The sequence below is a fragment of the Stegostoma tigrinum genome, chromosome 4, assembly GCF_030684315.1.
Source record: "Stegostoma tigrinum isolate sSteTig4 chromosome 4, sSteTig4.hap1, whole genome shotgun sequence".
NCBI classification, from domain to species: domain Eukaryota; kingdom Metazoa; phylum Chordata; class Chondrichthyes; order Orectolobiformes; family Stegostomatidae; genus Stegostoma; species Stegostoma tigrinum.
The window spans coordinates 56951945-56971939 of record NC_081357.1 but is presented as its reverse complement, the minus strand read 5'-3'; the positions used below and the strand labels follow the sequence as shown (position 1 = coordinate 56971939).

General features: G+C 40.9%; 1 long non-coding RNA gene across 2 annotated transcripts in view; it reads left to right on the top strand.

Annotated features, from left to right (window-relative positions):
• Positions 1–19995, top strand: part of LOC125452218 (uncharacterized) — a 49623-nt gene that overhangs the window by 1079 nt on the left and 28549 nt on the right. The gene's annotated exons all lie outside the window — the stretch shown is intronic.

The following is a 19995-nucleotide window of genomic DNA, read 5'->3' as shown; positions in this document are numbered from 1 at the left end:
GCTCAAAGCATTAACTGTTTTCACTCCACAGACGCTGGATTTCTCAACCCATTTCTACTCTTGTGTGCGGCCAAAACATTGTGTCATTTCAAGGGGGAGTTGGGTGTAGCACCTAGGGCCCAATGGGTCAAAAGACATGGAGGAAAGGTGGGAACAGGCTTTTTGGTTGAATGTTCAGCCATGGCCATCATGAATGGCGGAGCAGACTTGAAGGGCCGAAAGGCCTAGTCCTGCTTCTGTTTTCTGTATTTCTGTCTAATTTGATGTGAAGTGTTAGGAGATTGCTATTTTTGGGGTTCTTCTTGTTAATCCTTTACCCAGGAGTGTTCTGTAGCTACTCTGTAACATTATTGACCTGGAACCTGGGGAATAACATAACATTCTGAAGGCAGGTCTATAGCTGCAGGAATGCCAGCCTGTTCTCCTATCATTACTGATCACCAGAATGTTATGTTGCCACTTGCATGAGCTGAATGTGGTGAACCTGAACAGAGCTATGGCTGAGTGGGCAGTTTTCCTCATATTGTTAGGAGGCTTGAAACTAACTCTCCACATTTGTAAGATCCAGGAGAGAATAATGCCAGGATTCTCAAAATACTGGGAAAGACAAATAGATGTGCTTACAGACTGATGAATTAACAGGGAACATTAGAGTAAGTGAGAAATTAAAACATTCTAAATCAGGTTACACTGTATTATGCTAATATAAAAAATGTAGTAAAAAGGAATGCTGGTAAGTTACACGCACTATTTGTCATGTAGAATTATGATGTTTTGGTAATAAGAGATCTAGCTGAAGGAAAGGCTAGACTGGGTATTAAATATTCTTGGACACAAGGAATTCAGGAATGATAGGAAAAGAAGAGAAAAGGGGCAGGTGGTAGTATTGCTAAAGGAGACCATTACAGGTCTGGAGAAAGAAGAATAATATAGGAGGATAGCTAATATTGATGGAGAAAGGAGAATTAAATAACAGAATCTATTTGGCTGGACCTAAATGACAAGGAAAATGTATTTATGTTGCTTGGTGTAATCCACAGACTAATAATTAGTGGGAAGCCCATGAAGAAACAAATCTGCAAGAATTTTCTTGTAAAGTACTCAGATGTCGACTTTGATAGTGAGTGTTAAGGGCAAAGAGGACCAAGCGTTCTCAGTTTGTGTTCATGAAAATTTCCTACAGCAATGTGCGTCCAGTCCAATAAGAAAGCAGACAATGATAGACCTGGCTCTTGCGAATGAGGTGCACCAAGTAAATCCAGTGTTCATGAGGGAGCATTTATGCATTTGAGTCAATGATCATTGTATCTTAATCTTTAGGATGGTGGTGGAAAATGGCAATGGATGACTCACAGTAAAATTAACTGGGGGAGAGCCAACTTTGTTGCAAGAATGGTCCTGGGCTGAATACAATAGTCAAAGGTTGATGAAAACTACAGCTGAACAATGCATTGTTTTCATAAAATGGATCTTTATCTATGATAAGGGAAAGGTACAGCAAAGAAATCCCAAACTCCCAGCATGAGAAAATGAGGTACAAATAAAGTTAAGAAACAAAAAAACACTGTTTATGACATGGCCAAGCAGAAAATAAACTGGGCACCAAGGGTGAATATGAAATGCTCCCATGGAAGATGAAAAAGCATACAAGGGAGACAAAGAAGGATTAGGATAAAAGGGTGAAAAGTAACATAATGGAAAATGTCAAAGTCTTCTACAGGTACATAAGTAGTAAAAGGATGTCGAAAAGGGGAATAGCCCCCATAAGGGGCAAGAATGGTCCTTTAGGGACCAAAAGGAGATTTACATATGGAAGCATGGGGCATAGATGAGCTGGGAAACGAATATATTGCATTTGTATTTACCAAGGAAATAGATATGGTGTCAGAAAGGGAAGCTCAGTCACAAGAGGGTTAAATTTGATAAGGAGGATGTATTGGATAAGCAGTTGGCTCTTGTTGGTTGGCCCCTAGATCAAATGAGATACACTTCAAGCTATTGAAGGAAGTGCATGTGGAAATTGTATTGAAACTGGACATAAACATTCACTCTTCCCTGCACTCCAGGTGGTGCCAAAGGACTGGAAAATTGCAAACACTATTTATTTGTTCAAAGAAGTTTGTAAAGACGAAATGAACAATTATACTCAGTCTAACTTTGGTAGTGGGGTAGCCTCCGGAAACAATATCTGTCAATAGCGTACTAGTCACACTGTATGTTGATTTTTTTTTTTCGGAGAAAATCATGTTTAAAAAAAACTTGATGCACTGTTTTGTAAAGGTAACAGTGAAGGTTGATGAGGGCAAGGCCGTTGATGTTGCAATCTGTTCAATGCAGTGCCAAACAACAGCTTGTGAGAAAAGTTATAGCTAATATTGCACAATTGCAAATCATGACATGGATACAAAATCAACTGAGACACATAAAATGTGTAATGGTTAATAAATATTTTTCAGGCTGGGTCAAGGTGGGCTGGAGTTCCCTAGGGGCCAATACTGGGACCATTAAATTTCCTGATTTATATCTTAAACTAAATTTCAAAGTGAAAGTGAGAAATCCATAAATTTTCAAATAATACAAAACTTGGAAGCATTTAAAACAGTAGGAGGACAGTGTAGAACTTAAAAAGACATTGACAAGTTGGTAAAGTGTACAGATAGCTTGCTGGTGAAGTTCAATGAGGAGAAGCGTTAGGCGATACATTTTAGTAGAAAGAATATGGAGAAATAGTATAAAATAAAGGGAACTCCTCCAAATATTGTGCTGGAAGAATGAGACCTATGTGTACTCACGCATTGGTCGCTAAAGATGGCAGGGCAGTTGTTATAGTGCTTAAAAAAACAATACAATATCCTAGGTATTCGTAATTGTAGTGTGGAGGTCAAGACTAGTAGGCTGAACCTATATAAGAAACTAATTCGACTGCATTTAGATTGCTGTGAACAATTCTGGGCACCATGCTTTAGAAAGAATTTGAATGTATTAGACGGAGTGCAGACGGGAATTATAAAAATGGATCCAGGAATGATAAACCTGTTTATGAAGATAGATTGAAGAAGGTTGAAATTATATTGGAGCGGAGAAAGCTGAAAGTGGATTTGATTGAAGTTTACAAAATTGAGTGTTCCAGACAGAGTAGACAGGTTTAAAAAAAAAACTTTCTTTCTTTAAAAATATCAGAAATGACAGGGGACTGATTTGAAATGATTTGCAAAAAGAGTGAATGAGAAAATCTTTTCACGCAATAAGTAACCTGGGCCCAGAACATGTGACTTGGGAGTGTGTGGAGACCAGTTCAATCAAGGTATTGAATGGCTGTTTTAAATGAGGTTATGGGAAAAGGACAGGAAAATGTCACAAGAGATGTTATGCATATTCAGAGGTGCTGCAGACGCAATCAGTCAAATGGCCTTTGTCTGAATGATGGCTGATTGTCCTGTGGCAGATGTTGAACTAATCAGCCTATGGTTTCCTATTTACATTTCTCTCCCTTTTTTAGTAATGGCGTTTAAATCCAATTTTTAATCCAATAAGTTTGCTCTTTTTGTGTCCACTGTTAGCCCATTGGTGATGCTGTGTCTAATCCTTGATGATTCTCTTTAAGCCAAGTGTGATAGAAAAAACTCCACGGCCTCTGGTCGTCTTCCCATCTGAGAGTAATATCAAACAGTATCAATCTTCAGGCAGGAGCTGAAAGGTAGCTTTGATAGATTGTTTACAGTTAAAACTCTTTGGCTGAGATTATGACTTGACCAAAATTAAACTCTGTAAAGAAATAATCCTTCCTGATTGCAATTCCCAGTTTCAGTCAGATGCCAATTCCAAATCCCAATCAGACCACAGTTCTGAATTCCAGTCGGCAGCTGTCCCCAAGATCAGTCTGGACTTTCGTTCCTGTATTCCAATCTAAACTCGCAATTCAGAATTCAGGCCATTAGAGTTGAGTTGGAAACTATTTGCAAGTGCTGTCAGATGGGATTGTAGTGCGCTCTCTCTTTCTTCTACTTTCCTGGGTAATTTTGAAGGCGAGTGGGGAACTCCATGAACATGAGACCCTCAGTGCAAGCAGAGGACCAGCTTTCTTGACATGTCTGCACACTAGTGCCTCAGAAGTCTGAAACAATCAGCAGGTCATCATTGATATCTGCAGCCTCCTGGGAAAGGATCTCATTCTAGTAGGATCAGATGATCACACATCGTCATTGAAGGGCAGGGTCTTTGCCACTATTAGCTTACCTCCACCCCTCACAGCTCTGTCTTTCATTAACTTATGTGTGACCTTATCCTGAAAGCATAGTTGCATGATAGTTAAAAGTGGCTTCTACAGAGAGGACAGATGGTGGTTCAGTGGGTAACACTGTTGCCTCAGAGCACCAAGAAGTTGGGTTTGATTCCACCCTTGAGTGACTGTCTATTTGGAGTTTGCATATTCTCCCCATGTCTGCGTGGGTTTCCTTTGGGTGCTCTGGTTTCTTCCCACAGTCCAAAGATGTGCCATGGTAGATTGGCCATGCTAAATTGCCCATAGTTTTCAGGGATGTGTAAATTAGGTGGGTTATAGGGGGATGGGTCTCGGTGAGGTGCTCTGAGGGTCGATGTGGTCTCATTGGGCCAAGCAGCCTGTTTCCACACTGTTGGGGTTTCATGGAAGGATACACTTTGGGGCGAAATAGGCATGAGTGGGTAAAAAATGAACGTGAATGGTAATTGTTCAGATTAGGTTGTGGAGCTACAAGTGTTGACCTGAAACAGTGCTATGGAGGAGAAGGCTAAGCATGTTAGAACATGGGCTTTGCATTTGAACCTGTTACAGGATTCACCTGTCCTCCCTCCTGAGCTATGAGATAGTAATGTTTTACTTGAAACAACTTAATGCTGAAGCTCAACTACCAAGACTTGGAAGGAATTCTTAATGCTGATAAGAGATTTTTCCTACTTTTAGTCTTTCAAATTAATCTTGTTGACTTTTGGCAAAATAGCAAAAGCTTAAGTATCATTATTAGAAAGCAATAAAGATTCTGGAGTTGAAAGAATCATTTGTCTAAGCTAATGAGGTACAAGGCCTTGAGAGGTTTGACAAAAATTAGATAACACACAGCCAAATGGTCTGTTGCTATTTTCAGCAAGCATTCAAAGTTGGCTAGCTGAGCAGATGGGTTTTGCAACCAATCCATAATTCCCAGCTATTAAAGTGATTCTTTATACAACAAAGTTACTGAAGAAGATTTATGGGATTTCAAGGTGGTTGGAGTATGAGAGTAGGGAAATCTTACTGAAACTGTGCAAAGTGCTGGTGAGACCACAACTGGAGGACTGTGAGCAGGTTTGTTCTCCTTATTAAGCAAACATATATCATTACTTTGGGAGCAGTTCAGAGAAGGTTCACAAAGATGATTCCTGATACGGAGGGATTGTCTTTTTGAATGGAGATTAAACAGGTTGAGGCTGCCCTCACTGGAATTTAGTAGAATGAGAGGTGGTCTCATTGAAACAGATAGGATTCTTAAGGAACTTCACAGGGTATCTGCTGAGAGGATGGTTCCCTTCATGGGAGAGTCTAGGACCAGAGGATGTAATCTCCGAATAAGGGGGTGCCAATTTAAGATTGAGACGAGGAAGACTTTTTTTTTCGCTCAGAGGGTTGTGAGCCTTTGGAACTCCTTGCCACAGCAAGCTGTGGCGGCAGAGACTTTACGTATATTGAGGAATCAAGGGTGATATGGAAAGGGCAGGAATGTGGACATGAAGACCATCAGATTAGCCATGATCCTATTGACTATTCCTGTTCTTATTTCTTGTGGACTTCTGGAAAGACAGTGTGGGCTATCTGAAATAATGAGCTCAGGTAGTGACCTAAGGCAAATATCAATTGGATTGGATGGTTTTAACTCCCATTGCTGACGTCAGGTCACCATCAGTGACACATAGTTGGTTGGTAAGTTTATCCCTTTCCATTTTTGGGCGAACTCAACTCACTACAGCGCTTCAAATCCTGCAACAGGCTCTTCAGGTAAGGTTAAGAGACTTGAGGCTCAGCTATCTCAAGTCTCCTTCTTATTCTAGCTGTAACTGGGGCTTCAAAAATCCATGCATTTATTCCCAATTCTAGTCAGAATCTCAATTTCCCATACTAGAACAAATCTAAATTACCAATTCCAGTCTGGACTCTCAGTTCCCAATCCTCCATTAGTTTCAGTCTCACTCTATCAATTCCTGTTCCCTCTCAAATCTAAACAAAATAGTCACTTTTTTTGGAATAGTTATGGTGCTTATTTTGCACAGGTCAATACTAAGCTTTAGCTTGCTCAGCATCATGGACAATTTATTGGAAATTAAATCGGCCAGGTATTTCAAGTTGTCAGTGGGATGACATTGAGGAGACAATGATCACTGTATTGTACAGTTTAAGATAACAATGGAAAACGAGACTCCTCTTCTGTTAATTGTTTATTTGCCGCCTTCTCCTCTTTCGAGTATCTCTTTCCCCACCTTATTGTATTTTATTTAAAATCCTCAATCCAAATGCAAATGTCATGCCTAGTTTCACACAAATATATTTTCACTATTTCCTCCCTCAACCTCAGCACTAAAGAACTTGGTAATTTCAACCTCCAGCTTAATTTATCACGATCTCTGTCACTTCTGAATTCGTTGTCCTCCTACTCCTCCTTTTTGCCTCCATCCAAATAAACTCGCTAACCAATACTCATGACCTTGCCCTTAAAGTTGCCATGTCACAAGGCCTCTCAACCTCCATGTGTCAATCACAGATAAGGCCATCTCTAAGCATTTCTTTGGATAACCCAATCAATGTGCCTATTTCCCCCTTTCCCTCTGACCCTACATCCTCCAATGATTGTCCCAGGAAAACTTTGTTTTCCATTTCACTAACAATACTTTCAAAATCCAACTTGTTTGTCTTTGACCTCCAATCTTCGCAATATTTCTGCAGTTACACCTTTGTCTCCAACTTTAGAACATAGAACATAGAACAGTACAGCACAGACCAGGCCCTTCAGCCCACAATGTTGTGCCGACCATTGATCCTCATGTATGCACCCTCAAATTTCTGTGACCATATACATGTCCAGCAGTCTCTTAAATGACCCCAATGACCTTGCTTCCACAACTGCTACTGGCAACGCATTCCATGCTCTCTCAACTCTCTGCGTAAAGAACCTGCCTCTGACATCCCCTCTATACTTTCCACCAACCAGCTTAAAACTATGACCCCTCGTGCTAGCCATTTCTGCCCTGGGAATTATATTCCTTCAAGCATTGGACAGTATGATTAATCTAATTGAGGTGCATGCAGCACTTCACCAATATGTAGTCAGAAAATATCTTCCCTGGTGAGGTAACCCAATGCTACTTTTAAGGCTGTCTTCTGATATTTTCAGAGCCAATTTTCACCCAAGTGGTAAAAGCAAAGCACTGCCTTGCCAGCAATCTGAAATAAAATAAATAAAAATGAAATAAAACAGAAAATGTTGGAGGAACTCAGCAGGTCTGGTCACATCCATGAAAAGCGAGATAGTGTTTTGAGAACCCAAAACAAGAGTCAGATCAGATTCAAAATATTAATTCCGTTCCTCTCTCACCACAGATGCTGTCAGACCTGCTCATTTTCTCCAGCACTTTGCATTTTTATTTCAGTCCAAATGGTAACAAAAATTTGAAATTCTTATTTCTGATGTTACATGTGAATTGGGTTTTTATGGCTCCTACTAATGAATTGTCCAGTAAGTACATCAATAGATATGGCTCCACTTGACTGGTAGAGCTAGCTTGATTGATTGAATGGATCACTGTTGTTTTTGTATTTGATTACTGAACATAAGGAAATAGTGAATTAGATCATAACGTTTGTCAACTTTTTGTGAACTCTTGGACTTGTAAATGAAATCGCCTGCATCCAATATCTTCCACTCCTTTCCTGAAAGGAAGAATTTGTATTTCTGTAGTACCTTTAAAGACTTCAAGACATCTCCACTTAACATCCGAAAGTATAAAGATGAAAATGCACAAAACTATAGAAGACAGTCCCACAGACTGTAATGACCAGAAGAATATGAACAGAAATAAGTCATTGAATCTGCCCTGCCATTCAAGCAAATCATGGCTGATCTGATAATCCTCACCTCCACTTTCCTGCCTTAACCCCATAATACTCATTCCCTTGCTCATTTAAATTTGTCTATCAGCCTTCTTCATGATCCAGCTTGATAGCCCTCTGCGGTAAATAATTCCACAGATTCCCTATCCATTAATAGAAGAAGTTCCCCCTTAGCTCTGTCTTAAATGTGTGACCCTCTCTCTGAGATTATGCCCTCTGGACCTAGTCATTCCCACCAGGGGAAAAGAAACTTTCCATATCTACCCTGACAAGTCCACTAAGAATCTTGCATGTTTCAATAAGATTACCCCTAACTCTTCTAAATTCCAACACTGATGTAGGATCTGCACACAATACTCTAGCAAATATTTAAAGCATAATCTTATTGGTCTTAAACTCTATAAGATACAATATATAGACAAAGCAGCAGAATTCAGCTATTTGGCCCATCAAGTCTGCTCCTCCATTCAACCATGGCTGATATGTTTCTTATCCCCATTCTCTTGCCTTCCCCCCCCCCCATGACCCTTGATCCCTTTACTAATCAAGAACCTATTTATCTCTGTCTTTAAATATATGAAATACCTTGACTTCCACAGCCCTCTGAGGAAATGAGTTCCACAGTAAGTATTCCATGTACCTTCTCAATGACTTTATCCATCTGCCCTGATACCTTAAGGGACCAGTAGACATGCACACCAAGGTCCCTCTGACTCTCTGTACTTTGCAGGGTCCTACCTTTCATTATATATTCCCTTCAAGCATCCACTATCATTTGTGCAAGACAGTTCCATACATTCACCACCCTCCCTCTGTAGAGATTCTCCCTAACATCTCTACTGAAATATCTGGCTCTAAATTTCAGACTATACCCCACAGTTCCAGAATCCTCAACCACAGGAAATAGGTTACCTTCATCTACTCTGGCTTTTCCCATAACTACCTTGAAGACTTTGATAAGGTCACCCTTTAACTTCCTAAATTCTCAAGTAAATAGGTGTAATTTGTTTAATCTCTACCCATAACCTGATCTCAATCTTGAAAATGTCACTACCAGTTATGTCTCTGGAATTACGGCTACCTTACTAAAAGGCCTCTCGATTTTTATAGTTCATCACCCTTGCAATAAAAGCAGCACTCCATTAACATTTCAAGTTACTTGTTAATCATTTTGTAATCGGAAGAGCAATCAGAACATAGAACTGTACAGCACAGGAACAGGCCCTTTAGCCCACCATGTCTTTGTCATTCTAAATTAATCCCATCTGGCTGCATGTGGTCAAGATCCTCTATTCTCTACCTGTTCAAGTATAAATGCCTCTTAAATATTGCTGTATTAATTGCTTTTACCACCTCCCCGGCAGCGCATCCCAGGTGTCTACCACTATCTATGCAAAAAACTCGCCTTGCATATCTCCCTTAAACTTTCCTCCATTCATGTTAAACCTACACTCACTAGTCATCTGCCATCCATTCCACCAAGCTAACAATGCTTCTTTTGGAATCCCACACTATGCTCCTCACAGTGGCCCTTTGAATTTTAGAAGAGATGGTATTAAGTTTTCGGTTAGGACTACAAGTAAGAAGAAATGTGTTCAAGATGATTTATAAATTAATTTAGAGCTTTGAAAGAATGGGATCTGATGAAGGGTCTAGGCCCGAAACGTCAGCTTTTATGCTCCGGAGATGCTGCTTGGCCTGCTGTGTTCATCCAGCTTCACACTTTATCATTTTAGTAGCTTCAGTTAGAAGCAAAATTTCAGTAGATTTTCTGGTAAAGATTGTGCTTGAATTGCATCTATCAGCAATAAATTAGCTTAGAGTAGCTATTCTGATGGAGATCGAGATGACTAGACTTCAGATAAGGATTGAATTTGGATTACAGTTTTGGAGAAGAAATTTGAGATGGATTTGAGTTTTGAATTTAGACTGGGATAGTGTTAATGTTTTTGGTAAAGATTTAGAATAATATGAAAATTCCAATTAAAGATGTTGAGGTTGGTTGGCTCGCCAAGCCGGTCCGTTGCTCCACAGACACTTCACCACCACGCCCGGCAACCTCCCCGGTGCAGCCCCCGACGAAGCCCCGATGAACCCACCTGGTTTTTAAACTCTGGGGTCCGCTGCGAAGGATTGCCTCACTTCCAGGTTTCCTCTGTAGTAGAGTGTATACGGGGTCGCGTTCAATGTGTTTATTAATAGCATGCTTCATGGAGTGCCATACTTCCAGGAATTCTCATGCGTGTCTCTGCCAAGCCTGTCCCAGGATCTTGGTGTTGTCCCAGTCGAAGTGGCAGTTCTCTTGTCCATGTGGATTAAGATGAGTGAGTATTGGTCATGTCTTTTTGTAGCCAGTTGGTGTGCATGTACTCTTGTTGTTAGTTTCCTTGTTTGCCCAATGTAGTGTTTCTCGCAGTCTCTGCAGGAGATCTTGTAGATGACATTGGTCCTGCCCATGGTGGGGAGTGAGCACTTGTTATAGGGTTGACGTGGGGTTGTGTGCCTCTCTGATGCCTGGTGGTCGTAGGAGTCTTGTGGTGAGTTCTGACGTATTCCTGATGTAGGGTAGTGTGATGAGTATGTCGGGCCGTGGAGAATCTTTCTGATGCTGTTCCTGTAGGCATCTTCTGACTCCACCACAATGGACCCCACAGTTCAAAAACCAGGCGGGAAAATACACCGATGCTCCATCAGAGGCCGCACCGAGGATGCCACCAGGCAGGGCAACAAAATGCCTGCGGAACAAAAAACCAGCTCAGCGAGCCAACCAACCCCAACACCCACAACCTGAGTTACAGATCTTTTCCAAAGCCTTAGATTCTAGTTAAAGATTATGACGGATTTAGAATTTTTCAGTAGATTGGATAGAATTTGATTCTAGTAAAATATATAGACAGAAGTTGAACTCCTTGCAGAAAATGGGACGGGATTAGAGCTTCAGGTAAAAACTGGGTAAGATAACAATACAGATTTATAAGAACATCCAGTTTCTAATTGTAATACTTCTTTATCATGTGTCTTTTCACGCAAATTGTTTAGGTCCCTGAGATTACAGTCTCCTAGTTTTCCTTTGTCCTTTATTTCTGTGTATAGTTTGGGATTAAAGGCAAAACAAGTTACAAATGCTCAAAGTGCTATTTATCTTTTCTTTATCTGAGGACCAGTGTGTGCTAGGCTAACATTTATTGCCCATCCCTAACCTTCCTTGAGATGGTGGTGGTTAAGTCCTCTCTTGAACCATGGCTGTCCACATGATATAGTTACATCCTCAGCACCATAAAGTGAAATTCCAGGAAATAGACCCTATACTAAAGAAATAGTAAGGTCCAGTATGTGGATATTGATGTCACTAGTGTCAACATTTATTGAGACAGAATAAACATCTTCTACTATTGTTCTTTAACCACTTCATTTGTCAGTTCTATATCTAACAACCTCTCAAAGGATAAATACACCAGGATTTTGATCTCATGACACTAAGCAGGAATTATACAGGGTTTCTTCTTCCCAATTCATTGCTGGGATATGAGCATTATTTGGTGGGTCAGTATTTATTGCTTATCCTTAGTTGCCTTTGAGAAAACAGTGGTGAGTTGCCTTCTTGAACTACCCTTGTCCATTTCGTGTTGATCGACCCAAAAGGCCGTTTGTCAAAATATCACGGAGCCGAAAGCTCATGTTATGTTAACCCAAAATCCAATCAAAATATTTAGAAAAAAACATAGAATTTCACATATCTTTAAAAGCTTTCTAAGTACTACAGTCATTTATGGGTTTTCTTTTGCTTCTGCATAGCCATACATATTACAGCAAATGCAAGACATAACTAAACCTCAAATGTTTTTCAACCTATTGGGGCTATCAGAATGGGTGGGGGCAGTATCTTCCAGTGTTTCCCTGCAAAGACTCGGGCAGTATGTATGGTTAAAATTATGAATTTGATGTAAACTGTGAGGTTTATATTTTAATTTGATTTATTGTAAATTTTAGTTTTTGGCTTTTGACTTTGTAACCTGTGGGTTTTGTGTGTCTGAATTGAATAATTAACTTGTAAATATTTGCATCATCAATAATGAATTTTTGTTTACCTTTGACTGCTTTGTGACCCAGAAAAATAAACAGTGGGGCCTCAAGGTTTGTTAGAGACTGCTGGAAGTAGATTTTTTTTCAAGCTTGAGCTTTCTTAAAGTTAACAGAAACATGCATCTTAAAGGAGGATTTCTTGGCTTCAGTTTTAGATCTACATGCCTTTGGAAGCAAATGGACTGATTAGCGACAGACAGCATGGTTTTGTGCAGAGAGGGTCGTGCCTCCCTAACCTGATCAAGTTTTTTGAGGAGGTGATGAAGATGATTGAGGAAAAAGCAGTTGATGTTGTCTACATGGAATTCAGTCAAGCCTGTGACAGGTCCCTCATGGCAGACTGGTACAAAAGGTGAAGTCACACGGTATCAGGGGTGAGCTGGCGAGAACTGGCTTAGTCATAAGAGACAGAGGGTAGCAGTGTAAGGGTGCTTATCTGATAGTGTGGTGACCAGCATTGTATGCAATATTCCAAGTGTGGCCTAACTAAAGCTCTATAAAGCTGCAACATAACTTGTCTTTCGTTATACTCAACGTCCCTTCCAATGAAGGCAAGCATGCCATAAACCTTTTTTATTACCTTGTTTACCTGTGCTGCCATCTTCATTGACCTGTGGACCTGCACACCCAGATCCCTCTGCGTATCAATACTTGTAAGGGTTCTTGCCATTCACTGTATAGTTTCCATCTGTACTTGACCTTCCAAAATGCATCACCTCACATTTGTTGGGATTAAATTTCACCTGCCATTTTTCTACTTATGCCTCCCAATGGTCTGTATCCTCTGACAATCATTCTCACTATCCACAACTCCTCCAATCTTTGTACTGTCCGCAAACATACTGATTAGGCCAGTTGTTTTCCTTCAAATCACTTATGTAGATCATGAATAGCAGAGGTCCCAGCACTGATCCCTGTAGAACTTTGTCACTTTTGTTCCCATAAAACAATCTATCTCACCTTGCTCACCTTCCCTGGTGTGGCCATTATCTCCACTCATTTAAATTCAAGGAATGTAAAGTTGAACATAACTACTACACAACTGGCTCAGTGTCAGATGTGGTTGGAACACATACCAAAATCCACCCCAATTCTTAACTGCCAAAAGTAGATTATCTAGGAATGCAAAGATAACGTGGCTTCTTTTCTCTACCATATAGCATTTTCTTAAATGCTTTTCCCCAGACATCTTCATTTCTATCTCCAGCACAAAGCTAGTCGCCTGCTTGGTGTCAATTATCTCTGGCATACTTCTCCTTACCCTGGCTCACCTGATATTTCTGTTTTTCATGAATCATTCTATCTGTCCTCTCCAGTGTCATCTTCCCCCATCCCCACCCCACCACCACCTCACCTCAGATGCAATTAAACAGCTGGTCTCCCATCTTAACTTCTATGCCCCCAAGTTATCCAATATTGTTCACAATTTCTTTATTCAGGTACCGCCTTCCCTTTCAATTTTGCTCTGCCTGAGTATCTCAGTTGGCAAAACAGCAGCTTTTTAATTTGAGAGTTCAGCGTTCAGGTCTGTGTTTGTGCACTGCTGCTGAATCAGTCTTCCATACTGAAAATCTTTGGTATATTTGTATCATCTTGGTTTCAAACTAAATAACGAGCACTGAGGTCGCATCAACCGTATCCTGTGCCAAGGATTTTTAAGGATAATCCAAGATTGAGGGTGGGAAAACATTGTGGCTGCAAGAGCTGCTCCTTTTTGAGGTATTTTCAGTAGTGAAGTTGATTACCCTGAATTCTAGGAGCAATAAGTACTGTGTAACAAAGGATTGCATTGTTCGGGAACTGTGCAGAAAAAAAATCAAAACAATGATACTGGGAAATAAGCCTTTTATTTGTACATAAGGAGCAAGAAGGTCACTAGAGAAAGGGTTGGCCCACTCAAGGACAAAGGATGGAATTTATGCGAGGAGTCAGAAAATGAGTGAGATTCTGAATGAGTACTTTGCGTCGGTATTCACCGAGGAAAGGGACATGATGGATGTTGAGGTTAGGGATAGATGTTTGATTACTCGAGGTCAAGTAGGCATAAGGTAGGGGGAAGCGTTGGGTATTCTAAAAGGCAGTAGGGTGGACAAGTCCCTAGGTCTGGATGGGATCTATCCCAGGTTACTAAGGGGAGTGAGAGGAAATAGCTGGAGCCTTAACAGATATCTTTACAGCATCTCAAACAAGTATGCTGCTTTGAAAAATGTAGGTGGTGATCGACTCTCTGGGGAATGTAGCACTGACAGCCACATTTCTGATACTGAGGCTGGCTCTAATGTGATGAGGGTAATTCCAGGTTCTAAGTGATTGATTGCGATGGGGGTTCTCTACACAGAGGCAAAAAGACATTTCTGCGGCCAACAGCAAGACCTCCAAATGGCGTGTTGCCGCCCTGGAGCCAGGATCAAGGATATCTGAGGTGCAGAATATTCACAAAGGAGAGAGGGGCCAAGAGGAGGTCATTGTACACATTGGAACTAACGACATAGGAAGAGAAAAGGGTGAAATTATTAAGAAAGAATATAGGAAGTTTGGCTGGAAGTTTAAAAAGTAGGTACTCGAGTGTAGTAATATCTGGACCACTCCTGGTGCCATTAGTTAGTGAGGGTAGGAATAGGAGAATCAAGCAGACAAGCGTGTGGCTGAGGAGCTGGTGCAGAGGAAAGGAATTCACATTTTTGGACCATTGGAATCCCTTTTGGATAAGTGACCTGCATAAGAAGGACAGATTTGCTGGAATTAGAAGGAAACTATTATGCTCGTTGGAAGATTTTGCTAGAGCTGCTCAGGACAATTGAAAGTAGTAAGGGGAACAGTGGGACCCGGGGAGTCAGTGAGAAAAGGGACCAGTCTGAGATTGATGCATTCAAGAAAAGAAGTAAGTCAGTCAGGGCAGGCAGCAACAAAACAGGGAACTGATAAATTAAACTGTATTTATTGCAATGCAAGAGGGGCTAACAGGTAAGGCAGATGAACTCAGGGCATGATTGGGAACATGAGACTGGGATATCATGACGATTACAGAAATGTGGCTCAGGAATGGACAGGACTGACAGCTTAATCTTCCAACGTGTAGATGCTATAGGAAGGGTGGAAAGGGGACAAGAGAGGACCGGTTATGGCATTTTTGATTAGGAATAACATTACAGCTGTACATAAGTTGGATAGTCTTGGGAATATGTCCAGGGAAGTCATATGGGTGGAACTGGGAAATAAGAAAGAGATGATCATCTTATCGGGATTGGACTATAGACACCCAAATAGTCAGCAGAAAGTTTACAAACAACTTTGTAAGGTCTGTTATCTGTAAGAATAAAAGGATGGTTATGGTAAAGGATTTTAACTTTTCAAACATAGACTGGGACTGCCATAGTATTAAGGGCTTGGATGGAGAGGAATTTAAGTGTGTACAAGAAATTTTTCTGATTCAGTATGTGGATGCACTTCCTAGAGAGGCTGCAAAACTTGACCTACTCTTGGTAACTGAGGTGTCAGTGGGGGAGCACTTTGGGGCCAGTGACCACAATTCCATGAGTTTTAAAATAGTATTGGGAAAGGATAGACTGGATCTAAAAGTTAAAGTTGTAAATTGGAAGAAGGCCAATTTTGACGGCATTAGGCAAGAACTTTCAAAAGTTGATTGGGGGTGGATGTTTGCAGACAAAGGGATGCCTGGAAAATGAGAAGCCTTCAAAAATGAGGTAATGAGAGTCCAGAGACACTGTTACTGTTAGGGTGAAGGCAAGGTTGGTAAGTGTACGGAATGCTGGATGATAAGAGAAATTGAGATTTTTAGTTAAGAATAAGAAAGAAGCATATGTTAGGTATTGACAGCAGAGATCGAATGAATCCCTAGAAGAGTATAAAGGCAATAGGAGTATACTTAAGAGGGAAATCAGGATGCAAAAAGGGGACATGGGATAGCTTTGGCAAATAAGGGTAAGGAGAAAAGAATAACTAGGGAGAGGATAGAGCCCTTAAAGATTGGCTAGGCTGCACATGTGTGAAACCACGGAAGATGGGGAATATACTAAATTAGAATTTTGCATCAGTGTTTATTGTGAAGAAGGATGTGAAAGATAGAGAAATTGGAGAAATAAATTGCAACCTCTTGAAAAATGTCCACATTAGAGGAGGAGATGCTGGACTTCTTAAAATGCATAAAGATGGATACATCCCCAGGACCTTATCAGGTGCTCCCTAGAACTTTGTGAATCTAGGGAAGTGATTGCTGGGCCCCTTACTGAGATAATTGTATCATCGATAGCCACAGGTGAAGTGCCAGAAGACTACGTGGTTGTCTAATGTGGTGCCACCATTTAAGAAAAGTGGTAAGGAAAAGGCTGGGAACAATAAATCAGTGGGTCTGACATCAATAGTGAGCAAGTTGTTGGAGAGAATCCTGCGGGACTGAACTTCCATATATTTGGAAAGGCAAGAACTGATTAGAGATAGTGAACATGGCTTTGTGTGTGGGAAATCATGTCTCACTAACTTGATTGACATTTTTGAAGAAGTAACAAAGAGGATTGAGGGAAGAGTGGTGGATATGATCTATACAGACTTCAGTAAGGTGTTCGACAAGGTTCCTCATGGTAGTCTGGTTAGCAAGGTTAGATCACATGGAATACAAGGAGAGCCAGCTGTTTGGATATTGAACTAGCTTGAAGGTAGAAGACAGTGGTGTCATTGGAGAGCACTTTGGGGCCAGTGACCACAATTCTATTAATTTTAAAATAATGATGGAAAAAGTTAGACTGGATCGAAAAGTAAAAGTTCTAAATTGGAGGAAGGCCAATTTTGACAGCATTAGGCAAGAACTTTCAAAAGCTGCTTAGGAGTGGATGTTCACAGGGAAGGGAATCTTCCACTACCCCACCTTCCTTAAACATACTTAATTCATAGTTAAAAAGCCTTCTCCTCACCCTCTCGAATGAGTCCTTCAGTTTCTGTGGAGGTGGGCTACGTTTCAGACTGGAGACCTGTGACCAATGGTGTGCTACAAGGATTGGTGCTGGGTCTGCTGCTTTTCCTCTTTACATAAACAATTTGAATGTGAACATATAAGGTATGGTTAGTCAGTTTGCAGATAACACCAAAATTGGGGGTGTAATGGGCTGTGGAGAAAGCTGAGTATCAGAGATAATGGGAACTGCAGCTGCTGGAGAATTCCAAGATAATAAAATGTGAGGCTGGATGAACACAGCAGGCCTAAGATGCTGCTTGGCCTGCTGTGTTCATCCAACCTCCCATTTTATTATGTTAGAGTATAGTGGGATCTTGATCAGGTGGGCCAATTGGCCAAGGAGCGGCAGGTGAAGTTTAATTTAGATAAATGAGATTCTGCATTTTGGAAAGACTAATCAGGGCACAGCTTATACACTCAATGGTAAGGCCTTGGAGTGTTGCTGAACAAAGAGACCTTGGAGTGCAGGTTCATAGTTCCTTGAACGTGGAGTCGCAGGTAGATTTGGTAGTGAAGAAGTCTTTTGGTATGCTTGCCTTTATTAGCCTGTGCACTGAGTAAAGGATTTGAGAGTTCATGTTGTGGCTGCACAGGATATTGGTTAGGTCACTTTTGGAATACTGTGTGCAATTTCGGTCTCCCTTCCATAGGAAAATTGTTGTGAAACTTGAAATGGTTCAGAAAAGATTTACAAGGATGTAGCCAGGTTTGGAGGGTATGAGCTAAAGGGAGGGATTGAATAGACTGGGGCTGTTTTCCCTGGAGCAATTGAGGCTGAGGGATGAACTAATAGGGTTTTATAAAATCATGAGGAGCATGGATAGGGTAAATAGACAAGGCCTTTTACCCAGGGTGGGGGAGTCCAAAACTAGAGGACATGGGTTTAAAGTGACCGGGGAAAGATTTAAGAGGGACCTAATCACACAGGGTTGTGCATGTGTGGACTAAGCTGCCAGAAGAAGTGGTAGAGGTTTGTAAAATTAAAACAATTAAAAATCACGTATATCTGGATAGGAAGGGTTTTGAGGGAAATGGGCCAAACGTGGGAAATGGGACTAGATTTATTTAGGATATCTGGTCAGCATGGACAAGCTAGACTGAAGGTTTCTCTGCTGTATACCTCTGTTTCTATGACTCTATCATTCCACTTTCCAACAAAACAACAGTGCTTGACCATACAGTCTTTGCAAACCACTCCACTAAACTACCTTTTCTCACAAAAGTCCTTAACCCCATTGGGTTCTTCAAAATCCATGCCATTGTTCCTGGATATTTCTGTTTAAATCCCTTCAAACCGATTTCCACCCCTGCCACAATATTAAAACGGCTCGATCAAAATCAAAAATGACAACCTGCCAGTAATGATTTGACAAATTATACCTCCCCTTCCTTTCTTGACTGCACCCTTTTATTCACTCCACCATACCATTTGCCCTCAGTGTTCTTTTATTGCCACGCAGTTGAGTAGAACTGTTCTCCTCATTCAATTCTTGTCTCTCAATTCACAGTCAGAGTCACGTACAATGGACTCTGTTCTTGCCTCTGAGCTATTACCTCTGGAATCCTGTAAGGGCCCATCTGTAGACAAGTTTTAATTTTTACCTTCTGCTAATTCTCTGCAATATAATCTGTAAGGGTCCTTAAACTAATAATTTATACATGGTATTATATCATAGAAAATCAGTGTTGTAGTAGATTATTTTATATTTGTCAGGCAACAATTATAAAGACCCACTGAAAATTGCACGTATACTTGGTTCAGCTTTCTACATTAACATTCCTAAATTGGTGGGATGATTTCATGTGTATCCTGTTCTCTATACAAGTGGTGCCAATTAGGGGGGTGTTGGGTAGGGTTGCAGGGTACAAGTATGTATTTACCATTCCAACATCCTGAGTTACAACTTTTACTGAATTTATTTAGAATGCTGCAAAGTTTCTATTTTTATGGCAGCTTTTGCAATGTTCTGGGTATAGTTACAAAAACAAAGTTGCTGGAAAAGCTCAGCAGGTCTGGCAGCAGCTGTGGAGGGAAAAAGCAAAGTTAACGTTTTGGGCCTGGTGACCCTTCCTCACACCTGAGGGTGGCTGGGAAAACATCAGGTTATATGAAGAAAATAGTGAGGTGGGTGGGATATGGAGTAAATGATAGGAAAGAGTCCAAAGAGAAAAACAGTTGAACAGACATAGGAGTTGCTAATGATCAGGCTGGGAGGGCGAATAGTTGTTAATGGGGGCTATTAGTGATTAACAACAGGTAGTGTAATGGCAGGCCATGTGGTAACAAGGACTGGGGTGTGGGGTAGTGGGATGGGACATAGGAGGGTTTGGGCCCTAAAATGATTGAACTTGATATTGAGTCCGCAGGGTTATAGGCTCAACAAGCAGAAAATGAGGTGTTGTTCCTCCAGCTTGCATTGAGATTCACTGGAACACTGCAGCAAGCCTGAGACACAGATGTTGGCCATGGAACAGCGTGGAGTGTTAACGTGGTAGGCAACAGGTAGTTCAGGGATAGTGGGAACTGCCAATGCTGGAGAATCTGAAATAACAAGGTGTAGAGCTGGATGAACACAGGCCAAGCAGCATCAGAGGAGCAGGGAAGCTGATGTTTCGGGTCTGGACCCTTCTTCAGGAAAAGACAATATTTTCAACATTGCAAATGTAGAATTGCAACCAGGAAGGGAAGAACACCAAGAAAGAGCCATGTAGTTGTAATTACGTTAATACAGCAAGTTGGTGGTATGCCCTCTAATTTGTCTGTTCGCTTACTGTCTCCACCACTGAGGGTTAACCTGTAAACAATACAGTACAAGAATTTATGGAA